The sequence below is a fragment of the Aythya ferina genome, assembly GCF_964211825.1.
Source record: "Aythya ferina genome assembly, chromosome: 14".
NCBI classification, from domain to species: Eukaryota; Metazoa; Chordata; class Aves; order Anseriformes; family Anatidae; genus Aythya; species Aythya ferina.
The window spans coordinates 12727746-12745834 of NC_140312.1; the positions used below are offsets into that span (position 1 = coordinate 12727746).

At 40.0% G+C, this 18089-nt stretch overlaps 1 long non-coding RNA gene across 1 annotated transcript in view; it reads right to left on the reverse strand.

Moving 5' to 3' along the window:
• The window catches only part of LOC311444345, a 32136-nt gene that overhangs the window by 3096 nt on the left and 10951 nt on the right, over window positions 1-18089 (reverse strand). Inside the window, exons 4-6 of the long non-coding RNA XR_014697838.1 lie at window positions 17038-17149; window positions 2392-2556; window positions 1451-1514 (exon numbers count right to left, since the gene is read on the reverse strand). This is a non-coding gene — a long non-coding RNA (uncharacterized lncRNA). The remainder of the gene's footprint in view (window positions 1-1450; window positions 1515-2391; window positions 2557-17037; window positions 17150-18089) is intronic.

Consider the following 18089-nt stretch of genomic DNA (forward strand, 5'->3'; position numbering starts at 1 on the left):
CTTTAATTTTAAGTGGCTTTTTCTACTCCCTGAAACCTTCCATGTGGTTTTCAGTACTAACCTGAACCCTCTGTTTGGCTTTCAGCACACCCTCAGAGGCCTCTGTGTGCAGTATGGTTCTCATGCCTCATCTCTGAGTTCTTCAGAATCTGTCTGCCCCATGGAATATGCTGTGCTCATGCAAAGGGAGGCTCTGTAGGTACCTAGACCAATGTCTGGAGTGATTCAGCTCCCCCGACCACATCACAACAGCAACACAGAGAGATGTTTGGAGGCATAGCACAAATCAGCCTAGTCAAAACATACACCCTTTCCCTACGTGCTCCCCATTTTGAGTTTTGTATGTTCTCACTCCTCCATCATAATAATGAGTCTGCCTGCAAGAAGTATCTTAAGGCTCCACTGCTTGCTAGCAACCACAAACCCTGTATGGCAGATGAAGCAGAAAATAATAGGGAAGGGTTTACACGCAGAGAAAGAAGTAGCCCCAGCACAGAGTCGTGAAAGCAGCAGCAAAGCCTCCCTGCTGAAGGAGCTCTCCACAAAGGCAGCATGCCTAGCACACTGACTCTCTTCCAAACATTAGCCTCACTCTTCAGCCAAGACTGGAAAGGACAGGATGGCCCTTGTCCTTGGTACCCAGCACTTGACAGAGTAACTGCGACTTTCTAGTTAATCTAGTGGAAGGAGTTTTGAAACAACTTGAAGGAAGCAACATGAATATGCACCAAATATAGTTGAAACCTGCTGTCTATTGAAATGGCTCATTAATACTGCACAGACAAAGCAAATGAGTGATGCTTACTGCAGAGTTACCAGTGAACATATCTGTGCTCGGATTATTGAAGCAGCGCAGAATATTTCACCCCATATGGTTTGCCTGAAGAGGCTGTTTCAGATAATGGTGCTCATGTTGTTTCCATGGAATTTCAATATTCCCCAGAAGATGCTCACTGGAGCACTCCAGAGCAACCTTGTGTCATTTGGTGCCGCGTGAACTAGCAGAATGCTGGGTACTTACAATTAAAAGTGGATTACAAAAAAATAATAATGAGGTTCGAATTTGAAAAAAGTAAGCAGAAAATGTTTTCACCAGAATCAGGTTAGTAAACCCAACTTTCAACAGAATTTTTTAATGAAAAGTGTCACTCACAAAGTAATTTTATGTACACGGATAAAATTAATCAAAATCACTGGATGAAAACTAGCACAAGATTAAGTATCCGCAAAATATGCCTAGGCACCAGAGATCTCTTGGCAGGAAGGATGGAAAGAAAGAACTGGGACTCATGCTCCATCTGCTACTAATGAAAATGAAGAGATACAGTGGTGCGAGTACAAGACAAAGGTTCAGTACAGAAAAGCCCTTCAGATTGAAAGTGCTTTAACTGTAGTTATGAGAAAAGAAAGCCACTGGGCTTTAAGGTACAAAGAACACAAAAAAACCTACCTACTCAGACAAATCAAAGAGGCATGTACTCTCCCTGCTCTCATCTTGTCATCTGCAGTGGATGCTATGGAAAAAAAAACAGCACAATATAAATATATATTCTTTCCTAGATAATTTTCTGGACTGTCAATTAACAGCTTGTGGTTGCAGAAATCTGCAACCCAAAGCAAACACAAGCAGAGGGAGAGGATACAGCACTAGTGCAAGGAGTTTGCTACTGCACGCAGAAGTAGCTGTGTGCATGTATTTCTCTGTGTATGTATTCTGTACGTTTACCTGCTTGTATACTCTGTACAGGGTCAGCAGAGTGGTGTCAGGAGGCTGGTGTGAACAAGAGATAACAGCTTTGATGAAGGGATGAGGATCTCTAACATAAGCTGATGCAGCACAAGGGATATGAAAGTCCGGGGAGCATAAACAGTTTTTGAAAGGGGGGCGTGGGGGCAGATTTTCCACCTGAACTCTAATGATCGTGCCACAATCTGTAAGCCTGCCGCTTCTACTGCCTGCCTTCCCTCCAGCCCTGCTGCAGCTGTACCAGGATGCCTCTCCAGGCAGAAGGAGCACAGGTAGCCCTGCCCAGACAGAGCTGTGCCCGAGGCACTGCAGCTGAAAAGATGCAATTCTAGTATCCTAATAGCCTTCTGAGGCCTGAGAGCTGCAAATAACAAGGTTCCTGAGAACAGTAAGATGCTGTCATCCTTTATGAAGACCTTAAGTAGACTGTGTCTGAACAGACATGCTGTGCTGGTGGTTTCACGTATTTGCTGCCAGATCTGCATGGGAGGCACCGCGTGGTGCTGGGCTCTGTTCCACATTCTTCACAGGGAACACAATAGAACGAGCACTGATCTTTCCACCTCTACCCTATAGACTTTCCTTGGCCCCACCTCTGTGCATCCAGCTATTTTTTCTCCTCTTCCTACTTCGTAATTACTTACCTTCTACATCCTCCTATCTGCATTGCTTCTGAGGTCTGCCAGCACGTGCTGGCTCCTCTGCTGTGCATTGCAGGTAAAATCCTGCTCGTGCCTGAAGACAGGAGTGGTGCTTGTTGTTGGACAAGGTCTCCGCGGAATACATCGCTGAACACTGGCAAGCCTCAGCTGAACACGTAAAGTAACACAATGAGAGATTTGTGACACGTCAGATAAAAAAGAAAAAAAGCGAAATGCACCAGAATCGTTCACCAGGGTTACTCCTTTGCTAAATTTAAAGCCCCTACTTCAAATATTGAAAGACTCCAGCTTGTCAAAAGTGGACTATATTGGACTGCTACTGGGGGGTATATGTACATATTATTAAATATATAACACAAAGATATATATACATATTTAAACACCAGAGAAATGGTACATTTTTCCAAGCCATTTAGCATTTAACCTGGCACTTTAAAAAAAAAAAAGGGGGGGGGGGCAAAAATTAACAGACTGAGTCAGGCAGTCAGCACGTAATTTTAAAACAATTGACTCACATGCTAAAAGTTTGGTAGTGATATCAGCAAAGAAAAACAAAGACAGAAATGTCAAACACTAGTACTGCATATAACTCGTTGTAAATCAATAGCCAGGAAAACTCCTGACCTACATGAACAGAAGCACGAAACAAAGAAACCTCAGAATAAAATCCATGGCTGACAGAGCTTAGTACAAGAAAGTTGTGTTTGCAAAAGAAATCCTAGCAACAGTACAGGGTCACTGCTCAGTGCAGACAGTAGAATTGTGAAGGATTATGCAGAAAATGCAGAAGTGTTCAAACAGACTTTTATTCAGTATTTGGAAAGAAGGATGATTTGCTTTCATTGCTTGAAGATGATGAAATACTTTCCAGTCTATTAGTAACTGAGAAAGATGTTAGAATCTATCAGCAATGAACATTTTTAAATCAGCAGGCTCAGAAGCTCCAGAATAGTTGGCAAAGAAGCTCTCGGGTCCACTAACACTGAATGTTAATAGCAGCAGATCTGTAAATGCCCAACTTATAAAATCTGTTAAATGAGAAGGGAAGCAAAGGGAATCAATGAACCATCAGAGGAAAGAGCAACTCCGGGTCAAAGCAAGGGAGGGTTTTTTTCCATCCTATCTATCGTTAGGACTGTCAAGGGTAACATGGAGTCCAGTTTTCCTAACAAACTGAAGCCACCACCTTTCCTGGGCTCATTTAACCTGATGGCTCCGAAGTAGCAAGTTGTCACTTGGCAGTCTCTCAAACCAAAGTTTTCTTCTTGGTAAGGAAGCTCTGACTTCTGGGTTAACTTCAGCAGAAGGTTTCAGGATAGGAGTGTTGAAAGAAAAAGGCTAAAGAGATACCAGCTCAAGCCTTTTTCCTGTTGTTGCCTACGTGTGATGTCAAATAGCTTTCTAGCTGAGATAGTTTTTTTGTGAAGCTTTTCCTTAGGTGTATACTTGTCCCAGTGCATGAGAATTGGCTGGCTTGTGGCCATGAAATGTTTCAATACACGGGCACACAGAAACTCAGGGAATCAGCCTGCAGGACTGCAGTGCTGTGATGCAGTGCTCAGAGCCAGGAGCCTTACCTCTCGCAATGTGCACAGGCGTCCAGGTCTTTGCTGGCTCCAAGTGCCTGCAAGAGAACTGCTCTAAACAGGCACAACTTCCTCTTCTTTCTAAGAAGTTACAGTGAGAAGTGAAGTGAATTAAATCAGTGTACACTTTACATTGCTATGTGAGTGCATTAATATAACTGAGTGACTGAGTGGGGCTAGAAAACATTATTAGGTAGAAACCATCCCTGCTTCAGGATAGTACCAAAATATATTATATATGCCAATCTGTGCACAAAACTTTCTCTTTGGAGCTTACGGATGTTTTCAACCTCCCAAAAAAGTGTTGCACTGAACAAACTAGTGCAAATTGAATAGTGGAAGTTGTAATACACTCTGTTTGATCTCACATTTAATGTAATGAGGCTTCACTGGAAAAATAAGAGCCAAAAAAAAAAAAAAAAAAAAAAAGATTAATCAAAATCCTATGTGAATTTATTTATGGATCACAAAAAATGTTTCTAGAATATCCAAGACATAGTTGAGGGATAAAGTTAGATGAAGTTAGGATTTATCTCGATTACCTAACCTGGCATTAAAATCCTTTCCACTGATCAGCAAACAGAGGGATAAAAAGATTTCAGAGACATTATGTAGGTCTGGAATAATTCCCAGTACGAATTCCTATAAGAAGAGGAATTGTGGGAGGAATACAAATATTAATCAGAAGAAAAGGTTCTAAATTGGGAAACTGTTCTGGCAACAAGACAAAAATCTAAGTCATTAGTGTAACAACCTCTAATCCCTATCAGAGCATCCAGTCTCATGACAAAGATGGACGTGAAATGGCTTTCTCGACAAATGTTTCAGTTTTGATTAATTCTAACGTTCTATGTCTGGACGTAACAAATATGTTGTGAAACATACCGTGAAAAAACAGAGACATTTGGCTGAACAATCCAAAGCCATGTAGATAACTTATTTCCCAGGAATGGAGAAGCAAATCTTAAAGCTGTTTTCTTCTTAACTAAATGTAGAAAATTCCCCAATGTCCACTCTTTACAGTAACTTGTCTCAAAAAAAGATGCCTATCTAATTAAGTCCAGAACCGTGATACCATTTTGACCCCGATTTCCATTGGCAACTCCCTGACAGGCACCAAAATACCTTATTAATTTTTTCCAGGGTCAGCAGTTCTGATTTGCAAAAAATCAGTAAATATTTTCTAGGTCAAAAAAAAAGGCAAGAAATGTTATGAACAGTCCTGCGGTCACAGCATTCAAACAGAGTATCAGGCAGTAAGCTCCAAGTCCTGCCCTGGTGACAAGCGCTCATGTAAAGCAGATCATCCCTATCCAGAGACCGAACAATATACATATGCATACCAAAGCTCACAGATTACTCAGAGCACTCTTTTTTGCATGTAATTACAAATCTTTTCCTTTCAGAGGCTGTGCCAGCATAAGAAGCTCCTGTGACAGCCCCACAGTTGTGACAGTACATCAGTATTGGGACAGAAAGGGGAAGGAACTCCTTACGTCACATACTGGCACTGGCAGAAGCGCACTTGTAATCACGGTCTTTGAGGTGTGTAATAAAGCAGGAATTTCATGTCGGAGAGGGAGGCTGCAGTGTTCTACCAGGCTCGTGGACATGAGGCTCAGGCCCTTGGGTTGTTCAGGGACAGGATGCCACATCTTGATTCAGCAACAGCAACTCCTACCAAAGCCTGCATGTTCTTACAGCAAGTTTCACTTTAAGCAAATGATCTTTATTAAAAACGCCTCCAAAGCACTAATTGTTTTCGCCATGCTGCAGCTCAGTATGCTTTACACCAAAGGATACAAAAGCCACCATCATATTTACCCCCATTTAATCGTTTCCACTTCTGATATTAGAGGCTTCATATGTAATACTGAAGTGTATTTTAAAGACACCTGCACTAGATTCAAATTTTGTTTTTAAGTAGTGCTACCACTCTAATTAAGTCATCATTCTCTGAGTTTGCACTCTGTAGATGAGCAATACTGCTTTCCAGAGTATGTCTGGAAAGTCCTTCTGAGGTCTGTGGAGCCATGTTCATGGCTGCCTAAGCACACCAGAAAAATACCTCCACTCATTTAAGGGCCACGTGGAAATGTCCTGGGGACAATCAGCTGAGTAACTCAAAATAGAAACATTTTTTTACTTCCTACAGCACAGAATGAATGATGAAAATATATCCAAACAATAAGGAAAATGAAAGCAGGATGGAAAGATGAAAGTTTGGGACCACTACACACAGCTTTATACTAAACTAAATTTATCTACAGTAGAAGTCATGTTCATAATTCAGTACAACCTAGATTTTTCTTCCCCATATCAGAGAGCTGGGGATGTTCTCCAGGCTTACTCTCCACAGTGGTGCGTATCTTGTTGGCTGCTCCTCTGAGACAATCCATTCAAACTGACCACGTGCAGGTCATTATTGATTGCATTCAGGATCCTATCTGCAATTTCAGTGCCAACTGTGAAACCCAGGGAGTCTGGACCGAGCAAGATAAGCTGAGCTGAATGTGGTTGTTAGCAATTCAAGTCTTCAAAAACCACAGGAGCATTGCTCCAGTAAAAACCAGATGCAGTACCTGAATTCTAGTACCTCAATTTCAAACCCCAGGCAGGACAATAACCATCTGCAAGCCCTGGGAAGTGCAGTACTGCTGGTAAGCTTGTAGTATTTTCTTGATTCAGTCAACTCTGAGGTGCTGAAGAACATGAACTATGAACACCGCTTCTTGTTTCCAAGTTCTGGGAATTACCTATGCTAATGGCTAGTTCTATGGCTACCATTAGCCTACCTTGTTTTTTAAAATTTCTGCACAGGATTTCAAGCAGTACCTTCCTTTCTCCCTCCTCCCCCCAAAGCCTAGGCTGGTACACCACACTTTCAGTTCCTGAGATCCCAGTTGTGAATGCCCCTTCATGGTGTCCCAGTGACCGCAAGAAGAGATGTTGGTGTGGTGTGGACTAGTTTCTCACTCCTGGTCTCTGTTCTGACCCAGCAACTGTCTTTACCGTCCTACCTAGCTGCATCAGAGACCTTCCCATGTACCTCTACCTGGAACAGGAAGGTCAGGGCTTCTATTGCTTCTGACAGTTGAATGAGCCTTCGTAATTCTGTTTGGCAGGACACTGGCTTCCCATCAGCCTTCCAGAAATTTTTAATTCATTTATACTTTTGACCTACACAACAGCCTCTGGCAATAAGTTCTACAATTTAATAATATGTTATATGAGAAGGTATGACTTTCTGGTTTAGACCTGATGCCTAATAATTTCATAGGATATCCTTTACTTCTGTTCTGAAAAATAATAGCTATCTCCTCTTCATTGTTTCCTATCTAGGTAGAAGATTTCAAGATTTCTGTCCCATGTCTAACTGTTTTCTCTGTCCTGATATGAAAACCGTTCTGTCTTTCTCATATACTATCTGTGGGTGGAATTCAGATTAAAACACTTTGATTTAGTGGTGGAGTTTGGATATCTACCTCATAGATTGACACCTACAGATAGAAACCTAAATTTAGGTGTCTAGATCTCTGAGCTAAATAACTCCCACCCATCATTTTTAGCTCTATTTTATCCTTTATGAGACAGGATGAACAGAACTGCACATATTAATCAATATGTGGGTTTGCCAAACATTTATATAGTGACATAATCATATAATCATGTTTTTCTTCTCCTTTTTTCCTTTTCTAAAAATTTGTCATTTGGTTTGAATTTTTGATTGCTGCTGGTCATTGCATCAGTGCTTTCATAGAGCTATCCTGCAGCAATTCCATTTCTGAGTGATAATAACTTAATGTTCAATCCCTAACTGAATAATACATGATTGAACATGTATATGCCCAGACAAACTACTTTGCATTTATTAACATTGACATTCACATGCCATTTCTGACACAGTCACTCACTACCACAAGAACCACCTGCCTCTCTTCTCAGGGTTAGATTTGCCTATCTCAGTTCTTTTTGTATCATTCACAAACCTTGTCACAGCAATATTCACCTTCCTTTCCAAACCATTTAAGGATATTGAAAAGCACAGGGCCTAACTCTAACAGTTGCATGACTAAACCACAGTGCTCCTTCCAGTGGGAACATTAATCTTTTCTCCCACTTTTTGTCCCATTTCATCTCTGTCTTATTTACCTACAAGAGAACACCTTATTATCTCAGCAGAACTACTTTAAGAGTCTTTGCAGAAAGACTTATTGACATTTGTTAGGAAGTCCTTACATACTACATCAACTAGATCAGCCTTACCTACAAGTTTGTTGACATCTTCAAAGATTTCAAATAGATTTATGAAACATGGTCTCCTTCTGCAAGAACTGTAATGACATTTTCCAAATAAATCACATTTATGAAATTGTCTACTGATTCTCTTCTTTATTATTGTAGTTTGTACCCACTTATTCAGTTTGGAAGTGAGATCTCCTGATCTATGGTTTTCCACGTTAGTCCTGGAGTCCTTTTTCTCAAGGCTGAAGACACATTTGCCACTTTCCATTCTTCTTGCGATGTGGTCAATTTAAATGGCACTCTTCATGCTACATTTAGCTTTCTCTCAATCTAGCGTTTGAGGTCTTTCAGAACTCTAGACTGAGTATCATCTTATCTCGGTGCCTTCTTACTGTTCATTTTATTGATTTGTTCCAAAATGTCCCCTGCTGAAACTTCATTTAGGGACAATTCCTCATGCTCTCCACTGCTTCACCACTAATGTGCCCCTTTCCATCCTTCCTCTACATTTGTTCCCTATTACAGCTTCTCACCCTTCTGCCAAGTTTCTGAGGTATTTATTATGTCAATAACCTCCCTTAAAATCAGACATTCTAGTTCACCTCATTTAGGGCTTCGGACTCACAGTATTTGTATAGGTATATTTCTATATTTTTTATTGATCTAGTTGCCCATTCTTCATGAGGCCTGCTTAGCTTGGACTTTAATTGCTGAGACCATTCTTTGCTATTTCCTTCCTCAGTGTTATTGATTTTAGTTCTTTCATTTTTTCTAAATTACAAGAATTTGCTTATTTCTCTAGAAGAGGAGCTGCCATCTTGAACCATGTGTTGTTGCTTATTTAGTGAGTTTTCACAACTGTCAACTATAAAAATACCTCATTGCTTTTGAATGCTGAAACCTTACAATCTAGTTTCACATTGATTTATATAGCCTCTCTCTCTTGTAAAAACTACCTCACCAACAACTGAGAATCTGCTTGTCTGGTACTGGGACAATTTATAACACCGTGATTCCACTTTCAGAATTTCTTTCCCACTCATTCTTCTGTCGTTGGTATCCATATGATTCACAACACCGGTTCTCTCCAGCACTAAATGTGGATACAGAGGTCCAGGAAAGGCCTCAACAGCACTGCAGAAAATGAGACTTACTCCTAGATTTTAATAATATATTTTGTTAATACCTCCCAGGAAAAGACTTGTGTGATCAATCATTCATGTTTTATTTTTGATTTTCTCTAATTCCCGTATCTTGCCATGGCATGCTTCAGCCTCAGTCCATTATCCCCTTTTTGTATTTTGGTATTTATTGCTCCTTCATCAACGTGGCACATAGCACTTGTCTCTTTATTTCATAGTTTATCTGTGGATCATGTCCTCCAGTTTCTCAAGATCATTAGAAGTTTAACCCTGACCTTCAGAGTGCATCTTTTTTTATCTGCAAATTCTATGACTGAGTTCTTTGTTAAATTATATAAGCCATTAATTAAAACACTGAATAGATTAAGACCCAGGACATACCTCAGCAGGACTTCAGTCAAAACCACTTCTCAGTCCGACAGTGCACCATTGCCACCCACACGACAGTAGTACCACATACCTTCTAAATGATGAACCTCAAACTATGAACAGCATCCTCCCTGCCAAGACAATTAATGTGGCCATGGATGCCCTCACTCTTTTGTGGATCTGGACTAGAGTCTACAGGGAGGAGGGCTGCCCACTGGGCGGACTATTCTGAATACGCCGCAGGCCATCTTTGCTGGTAGCCCACTTAGGGCCTCTGATCACGGCAGTATGTGGATCTGTCTGCACATACGCAATAAATCTCATTGCCCCAGGAAGCACTGGCTTTTCTATGCTTTCACAATACACTTATGTGTTAGAGGAAGGGCTGCAACATATGGTCTCTCCCTTATACAGAAAGAAGGTAAGTGTCTCACCCAGCCAGAAATACTGGGCACACTGTTACAGACCATATTTCTTTAGTCTGCTTCCGAGGGAATCATGTGGAACAGTTTCAAAAGCTTTCCTAAAGCAAAATATGTCCCATCTGCTGCCTCCTCTTCATCTACTAGACATTATTTTCTCGAAGAAGGAAATTACAGTGAGATCGCATGATTTATTCTTGGTAAATCTATCTTTTTTTTTTTTTCTTTTTATCTTCTATTTGCTTTAAATTGATCGTGTAATATTTTTTTCAGACTCATTTCTGGGAAGAGTGGTCTCTAATTCCCTGGTTTCTGGTTTCTCTTTCTCAAAAATGTAAACTGTTTGTCCTTGTATAGTGCTCAGTGATCTTACCTGCACTTCCGAGAACTTCCAGGACAGTCACTAATGCTTCAGCAATTGCTTCAGCTACTGTCTTCCTTGCACATCTAGCTATCACATCACATACCCAGAGTGGTTTGAGGCCAGAGCTTCTGATCCGGAGGAGCAAAGAGAGAACAAATATAATACACAAACACAGTCTAAAAGGACATCAGGGAGTAGGCCAAGCTCAGATTAGTTGCTCTTATCTCCCCTTCAAGGAGGCTCAGGCTCCTCTCACAATGCACGTTTAGCACAGCGCAGCCTAGCAGGAAGCTGCCTTCCAGCTGAGGAAAAGCAAGCTGACAACGCTATTGAAGGCTGTATCTCAAAATGCATTTTTAGTTGAGAACTTTTTGTCTACTGCACTGATATCAATTTAAATACCAGGAGCAACAGCAGCCATGGATGCGATGACAGAGATTTGCTGACTTGTAGGCAGAACATGAAGGGGTCTTTTATGAGACACCTATGTGGATGCTAGAAAGTGCTGGGGAGGAGCATGAGGTCCTACTACATGTCACAAATTTTAAAGGGAAGTGCAAGCTAAGGATCCTGGAAGGCAAAGTCAGTCTGCTGGCTAGAAGATTTAGCCCTAGGGTACTGTTGACAGTTTCTCTGAAATCCTTCCAGTTATACATACAACTCCAATTAGGCAGAGGAGAAGACAACACTATCTGGAGGTGAGGGTCTCCATCAAAAGTCAAAAGCGAAATCAGACTTTCCACAAGCAAAATATATATGATGTGTTTAATTAAGTGGGAGCTGGGGGAAATCTGTCATGAGCTAAGGCAAACAGATTGCTAAGGGTTGGTAAAACAAAAATACTTTGTGTATCCAGCTACTTCAGAGAAAAAGCTTAGCACAGAACAGTTCATAAGTGGGGTTGTATTATATCAGGCTGACATCAGACTAAGAGGTTAAACAAAGGTGCCCCCCTAATTAAGAATTATAAATGTGTGTATATAAATCAATACTAATACCACTACTAATAATAAAAAGCTAGGTTAACACAGGTAATAAAATCAGATCTTGACACAGCAGAACACTGTAAAATACAATGACAAAACCGAAGTTATACCGTAGTGCATGGCCATAAGCTATGCAAAAGAAGTATAAGTCATAAAAGTGAAATAATTCATTTTATATTTTTAAAAAGTGTTGTAAGAAATCTAGCAAAACTAAAATTTGTAATGGAAAAGGCTATAGACTGAAATTGGCTGTACCGACTGAGCTGTAGGAATGTAAATATATGTAGAGTTATCTTATCAGTCACCAGAGAAAGAAGACTAAATGCTTAATGCTGAGAGGTGAAATACTAAACATGAGGACCTCTATTATTCATAAATAAATCAATATGATGTTACATAGGAATAAAAGGTTTGAGAACAAATTTACAGAAACACAGCATGACTGCTTTTCAGAACTACAAGATCCAGAACATTCAAGAAGAGAGGCTGCTCTCTGCTTAAATATTATGTAAGATATGAAAGGAGTATTTTCACGAAGAGACAGTCAGTTGGTGGACCAACAGAGGATATGGGCTGCTCTAACAGAACAGAAAATTGTGCCTTGAGTACAATGGTTTACTGATTTGTAACTTAGGTGGTCTTAGTGGACAAGGAACTCACCACAAATGCTCAAGGTAAAAGCGTGATAGAACGGGAGGAGTGATTAGAAGCAAGGAATCAGCTCAACCTCCGGGTACAGCACCACTGAAACCACTATTATATCTAATTCTGATGTTCACATTTAAAGCTGTTGAAAGATTAGATTGGGGGCAGAAAAGAGCCATAAGAAGCATATGAGAAAAGAAGAACATGTAACTGAGAAACTTAAACAGCTCAATTGTGGGGTGATTCAATAAATACCTTCACAAGGGGAAAATATCAACCAACACTTTTTAATCTAGCAGAGACAGAAGAAAGACTAAGGGCTGAAAAATGAAAGTGATTCAAACCAGAAATGAAACACGCATTTTTTTTTTTATTTCTTATATTTTTTTTAACAGCATTGATGATTAAATTTGGGAACAAACTAGCCCCTGAAGTGATGGATTTTGAAACTTTTGACATTTGGAACATATGTTCCTACGAAAAGCTCAGGTTTTGATAAATAAGAATATTTTTTCCTGAAAATTAATTTTGTCAGAAAATTCTCAGCCACTATTTGGGTTACTTGCCTATTTTAAAAGGATATAAAACGAGCCTGAGAAACATCTCTGCACATTGAAAGTTGGTCAAAATGATAATTAAAAACAGAATAATGGAATTCCTAGATAAGGAACATGATATTGCAGGAGCCAATTATCACAGTGTCTGTAATGAAAGTTTTGCATCACTAAAATTTTAGAATTATTTGAAAACATCTTTATAATAATGATGAAAAGGGAAATGCTTAACATAATCTACTTGAACATTTGAAAGCCTTTTGACAGTCTTCCTCACACAGGGCTTATTCCAGAAGAATCCTATATGGCCATATATTATGGATGCTACATAAAGCCAAATCACAAACCAAGATGCAGAGACTAGAATAAGAGCCAGAACACTGCCTACTATCACAAACAGGTATCTCACTACAAGTTTTAGCTTTTATGTAAAGGTGCTCAGTGACACCATTCCGAGTATAATTTTTGTAATTGCAATCAAGTCACCAAGAACTCTCATGTAAGTGCTTTTAATACACTACAGGAATGAAATATGACACATAAGGCACAGACAACTTGTAGAGCATCATTAAACATACCACAACCATTAACAAATGTGCCAAGGAAGACTAGTACATCTGTGTGTAATTCAAGCGGAGGAGTTGGGCTCCTTTATTTTTTTATTTTTTTTTACTAAAATACTTCAGAAAACTCCAGCTTATCCTGAGTCAATTGAATGTGAAGCATCACTGAAAAAAAAAAAAAAAAAACACAAACAAACAACAACAACAAAAAAAAAAAACAACCATCCTCTTGGGATTTTTCATTGGACTGAGAATTGTGGCACTTCTCAGTAAATGTCAGGCTTATCAGTGTTGTGAGTAAGCATCAGTTAGCTCTCAAACAAGCTGACTCTGTTCATTTTTCTCAGAACTGTATGTAATATTCTCCTGGCAGGGAACAGCTCTTTTAGTAGACTGCAGCACAAATTTGTAAAAGAAGCTTGCCTCAGCTCTGATCCAAAAACTAAAAGAGATCTAGGATATATTAGATCACTGTAGGAAGATCTAGTTTTTGACTATAAAGCCTGGATTGTTTGGAGTTAAGGGGACGTAAGAAATAACAGCTTTTCCCTTTAGAGCATAACAGATGGATTAATTGTATGAAAATGTTCTTCTTAATACTTAGTTTCCTACTTCAAATTACATCAGTAGATTTAGTTATACTTTTGACCTGTGAGTGGTTAACAACATCAATATTCACAATACATTTTCATCCTTTTATAAAGGTCCTTTGCTCATTTCCACCATGTAGCTTTTCTCTTTATATTGCTAGATGAGACCTAGCAGCATCTTGGTGAGATCTTCATTAGCATTCAAATAAAAATTCATCGCTTGCTTGTATAGTGGGGAGATGAGTTCAGTGTTCACCATTACCATCAGAAGTGTTTACATGCACAGCTACGTTTCATTTTCTTTTGACAGAACATAACAAAGCACAAGAAAGCCTGCCCTGGGTCAGACTGAAGGTTCCCCTACTACAGTGCCTGGCTTTCAATACAAATGCCTGGAGAATGAGTTTAAGAACACACCGAGAATACAGTGATGCTTTCTTGGAACATTATTCCGTTTCTCAACATGCCTTTGGATTTTTTGAGCTGCTGTCTTTGGCTTTACTATTTAACAGGTTATGCTTTAACTTAATTTCTCTCCATTAACTTTTCCTGCTACCCCCAGAGCACAAGTAAACTTTGAGCATCCATAATAACCCACTGCAAAGGATTTTACAGCTTAATTACAAGTTTTGTAAAGAAACATAAGACAGATTAAATTGATTCCTAGTTCTTGCTTTAGAAGAGACACTAAAAGGGCTTCTCAGTTTGGAGAGAAGACAATGAGGGGGATATGAGTAAGGCTTATACAATTGTGGCCATAGGTATGAGAGGTGGACAGTCCAGGCAAATGGACCACTAGTCTGATCCACCAGAGCATTTCTCATGTTGGTTTAACTACATCATTCTACCTGCATCTTTAGTAGCCTTATGACGAATTTCACAATGGATTTGTAAATTGCGGTTTCTCACTAAAAAAAGCCTTCCCTAATAAATCAGTGTTTATCCATTTGTGCATTTTATTCTTGTAATTTTCACTCACTTGTTCAGTAGAGACTCCAATGTGACGGTCTGCAGTTCTCCACTTCACTCCTGGGGACCTTCTCAGAGACTGTTGTCACATTTACCATCTTCCATCTTTCTTGCAGGGAGACTGATTTAAGTGACAGGTTACAAACTATAGTAGCTCCATAATTGCATATTTGTTTTCCTTCAGAGCTCTTGAGTGAATACCATATGGTCTTGGCACTTTCTGACTCTTCATCTTATCAATTAGTCCTAAAATGCATTTAATTTGAGACAGTTCCTTACACTTGTCCCCATAAGTTTGGCTCTCACAGGAGAGTAACCTACCTCAACCACTGTGAGCACCAACAAAGGTTTGCTTTTCAGTACTTTTCCTCTCTTACAGTAAATCACAAACCTCTGGAAAAGTACCTGATTCTGGTAATTTTGAAAATATTTTTACTAGCAGTTTTTATTATTCCTTTACTGATTTTTTCTTTAAAGTTTTCCCTTGACTGCCCTTCAGGTTTAGCTTGACAGTTTATGTTTTGTGTTGGTGGCTTCTGGTGTTTTGTGTGTGTGTAGGTATTTTTTGTGCTGTTTTGTTTTTAATAGTTTCTTTATTTGCTCAGAACTCCTGGATTTTGAATACTCTCTTCTACTTGACTGTTCGAATATTGCCTTTTTGGTCCCTTGCAGAATTATTCCACTTAGTGATATATTGCTCTGAGCTTCAAATAGGATATTTTCATCTAGTTTCTCATCTTCCACATGCTTATAACAGCTGCTTTTAATTTCCTTTTAGGAAGCTCACACACTTTTGAGTAGATCCCAGTTTTAAGTTAAGTATTACTGTGAAGTAGTTGTGGGGATAATCAAATACCCCCCCCTCCTTAAGACAATCTGTCATTAATGCTCAAAAAAAAAAAAAAAAATATAGGTATCCATCCACCGAGGTGTTTCAAAAGCAGAGACACTTTGGAGGAAACACAACACCTCCAGCTGGAGAGGGAAGGATAGAGAGGACTGCCACGGCACTGCACCCTTGTGGCCTACAGGAATTAATGATTTAGGGATGATAGCAAAGCTGTGTTGCTTTCTGGTGTCCAACTGACCTGGAAACAATTGGTGTCAGAAAACAGACAAACAAACAAACCAAACAAAACACAGCTAGGAGTGGGCAAACCTCCATGGGATGCAGAGTGGCCGTGCACCTCTGTCTGCAAAGCAGGGCAAGCACATGGGGAATAGCTCTTTGGGTGCTACAGCATCAGCTGGCGTTGTCCCAGAGTTGGACACATCAGCAGCTGGTCAGACTCTGTACCCTGAGGATAATTGTCACCCACAGGATACCAGCCTGTCCAGGCAGCTTTCTGCTCGCAGCTGTGGGTGTCCAGCACAGCAGCACCCCGTCTGTAGGAACAGGCTCCTTCCTCATGCAGACAAGGGGTACAAAGCATGGTGTAAATGGGAATACAGATCAGGCAGCTGGCAGCAGCCAGGCAGGCCTGCAGCTCCACGACAACTCACAGAGATGTACCAGATGTTTCAGCCTCACAAGGAAGCCACATGCATGTCCACCTGCAGGAACTGTGTTTTGCCTCCTGCAGTGTTGGTCTCCTGCAAGAGTGTTGGAAAATGCTGGTGGTTTGAGAGTTACTTTCCTTTCCCAAAACTGGTGGTGCCACAAGTTTGTGTAGCTCAGTGAATAGCAACAATAAATAAATCAGTACTTAGAGAAATGCTGTTCTCCACTCTTCCTCCAGCACCACTTGTTTACACTGCTGCGCTGCAATCTGAAAAATGCCATCTATAATGAATACTAAATAGTGGGAGTCTCTCTCAGCAATGTGTTACTAAACCTGATTGCTGTGCAGTATAATACGCTAGGAGAGAGCGGGGGTTTGGCTGTGTTTCTCAGTTTCATGCAGTCATAGAAACTGTCAAGCCTAGGTGCCTCTGTGATCTCCAAGCAGCATGTCTCCCTACACCCTTTCCTAGCTACCCATTTATTTAAGAAATGATACCTTGTTGCTGTAGCTCTGTTCTTTCAACCATTTTTATTGTCATGATTATTTCTGTCTATTTAAAATTTGTGTACTTTTGCAATTTTAATTTTTTTCCAAGCCAATTCACAGCAATATGTTAACAGCTGCCTTGTAATAGAACTCACCTAGAGGTAATATGCAGAAGTCCTCACTATTAAAAAAAATGACTCACCTCTCTGTTACAAAATCCATACTGATTCACTTTTCACCCCTGCCCTCAGTAAATTCCCATGTGTCTCAGCTTCATCACCAAGAACATTTCCAGCCTCACACTGAGTACCTGCCTGCGGAGGGCACACACAAAACCAAAGGATGCCAGAACGCAAGAACAATTTTCACACGCCAGTGATTTCTAAAGTACTTCTGCAGCTTCTCAAGCTTAAAAAAAATGGGAACTAGATGGGAATCTATACTGCTAAAGATGGTGAAAAAAGGGACAAAAGAGGATAGAGTCATACCAGGTCCCCCACACACTTCAAAATTCCTGTCCCCGAAATGGAATGCATCTGCCTATATTCTGGGACTTGAATGACACTTCAGATTTCCCTCCTCTGCCAGCAGTTACATATTCCAAACATTTCAAGGCACAACCATGGTATAACACTTGTTAATGAACAATTAAGAGTTTGCTGGGGTATGTTTTTCGACCTTAGAATACTAAATGCAGGCACCATAAGTTTCTGAAATCCAGCAAAGGGTTCATACCAATGCAATGCTCGTTTCTTGTTTGACTGATACACTGGAGCGTTCATGTAAATGTGTATACACTTCCTGTGTGCACAGTATCAAACACGCCAGCAGAAGTGCTTTGGGACAAAGTCTAATACCTTGTTTTGGTCAGATCAAACCTACAGTCAGGTAGGTGCATTGAACAGAAGATACTAAAACTCATCACACACGCTCTTATCATTGAGCTGTGCAAAGGTCATCCTCTTCTGTGAATAAGCCCGTGTCAACACTGAGCATATATTAGAGTTCAGAAAACACTTTACTGAAGAGATCCAGGCTTTCTGGGTTAAAAGGTTATGAAATTTAGTCTAATCTCTATTTCTATTTTCTTAGATGTTCACTACCAATCTGATATACGCAAAGAAGTTAGCAAAGCCTAAATTTAAGGTTTCCCAGCTTCTTTTGCATGACCCTGATCTTATTTCTACAAGACTGTTCAGACTTGTATTTCAAACTATTCAGAATACTCTAAAGCTAACCTGAAATTTCTTTTTC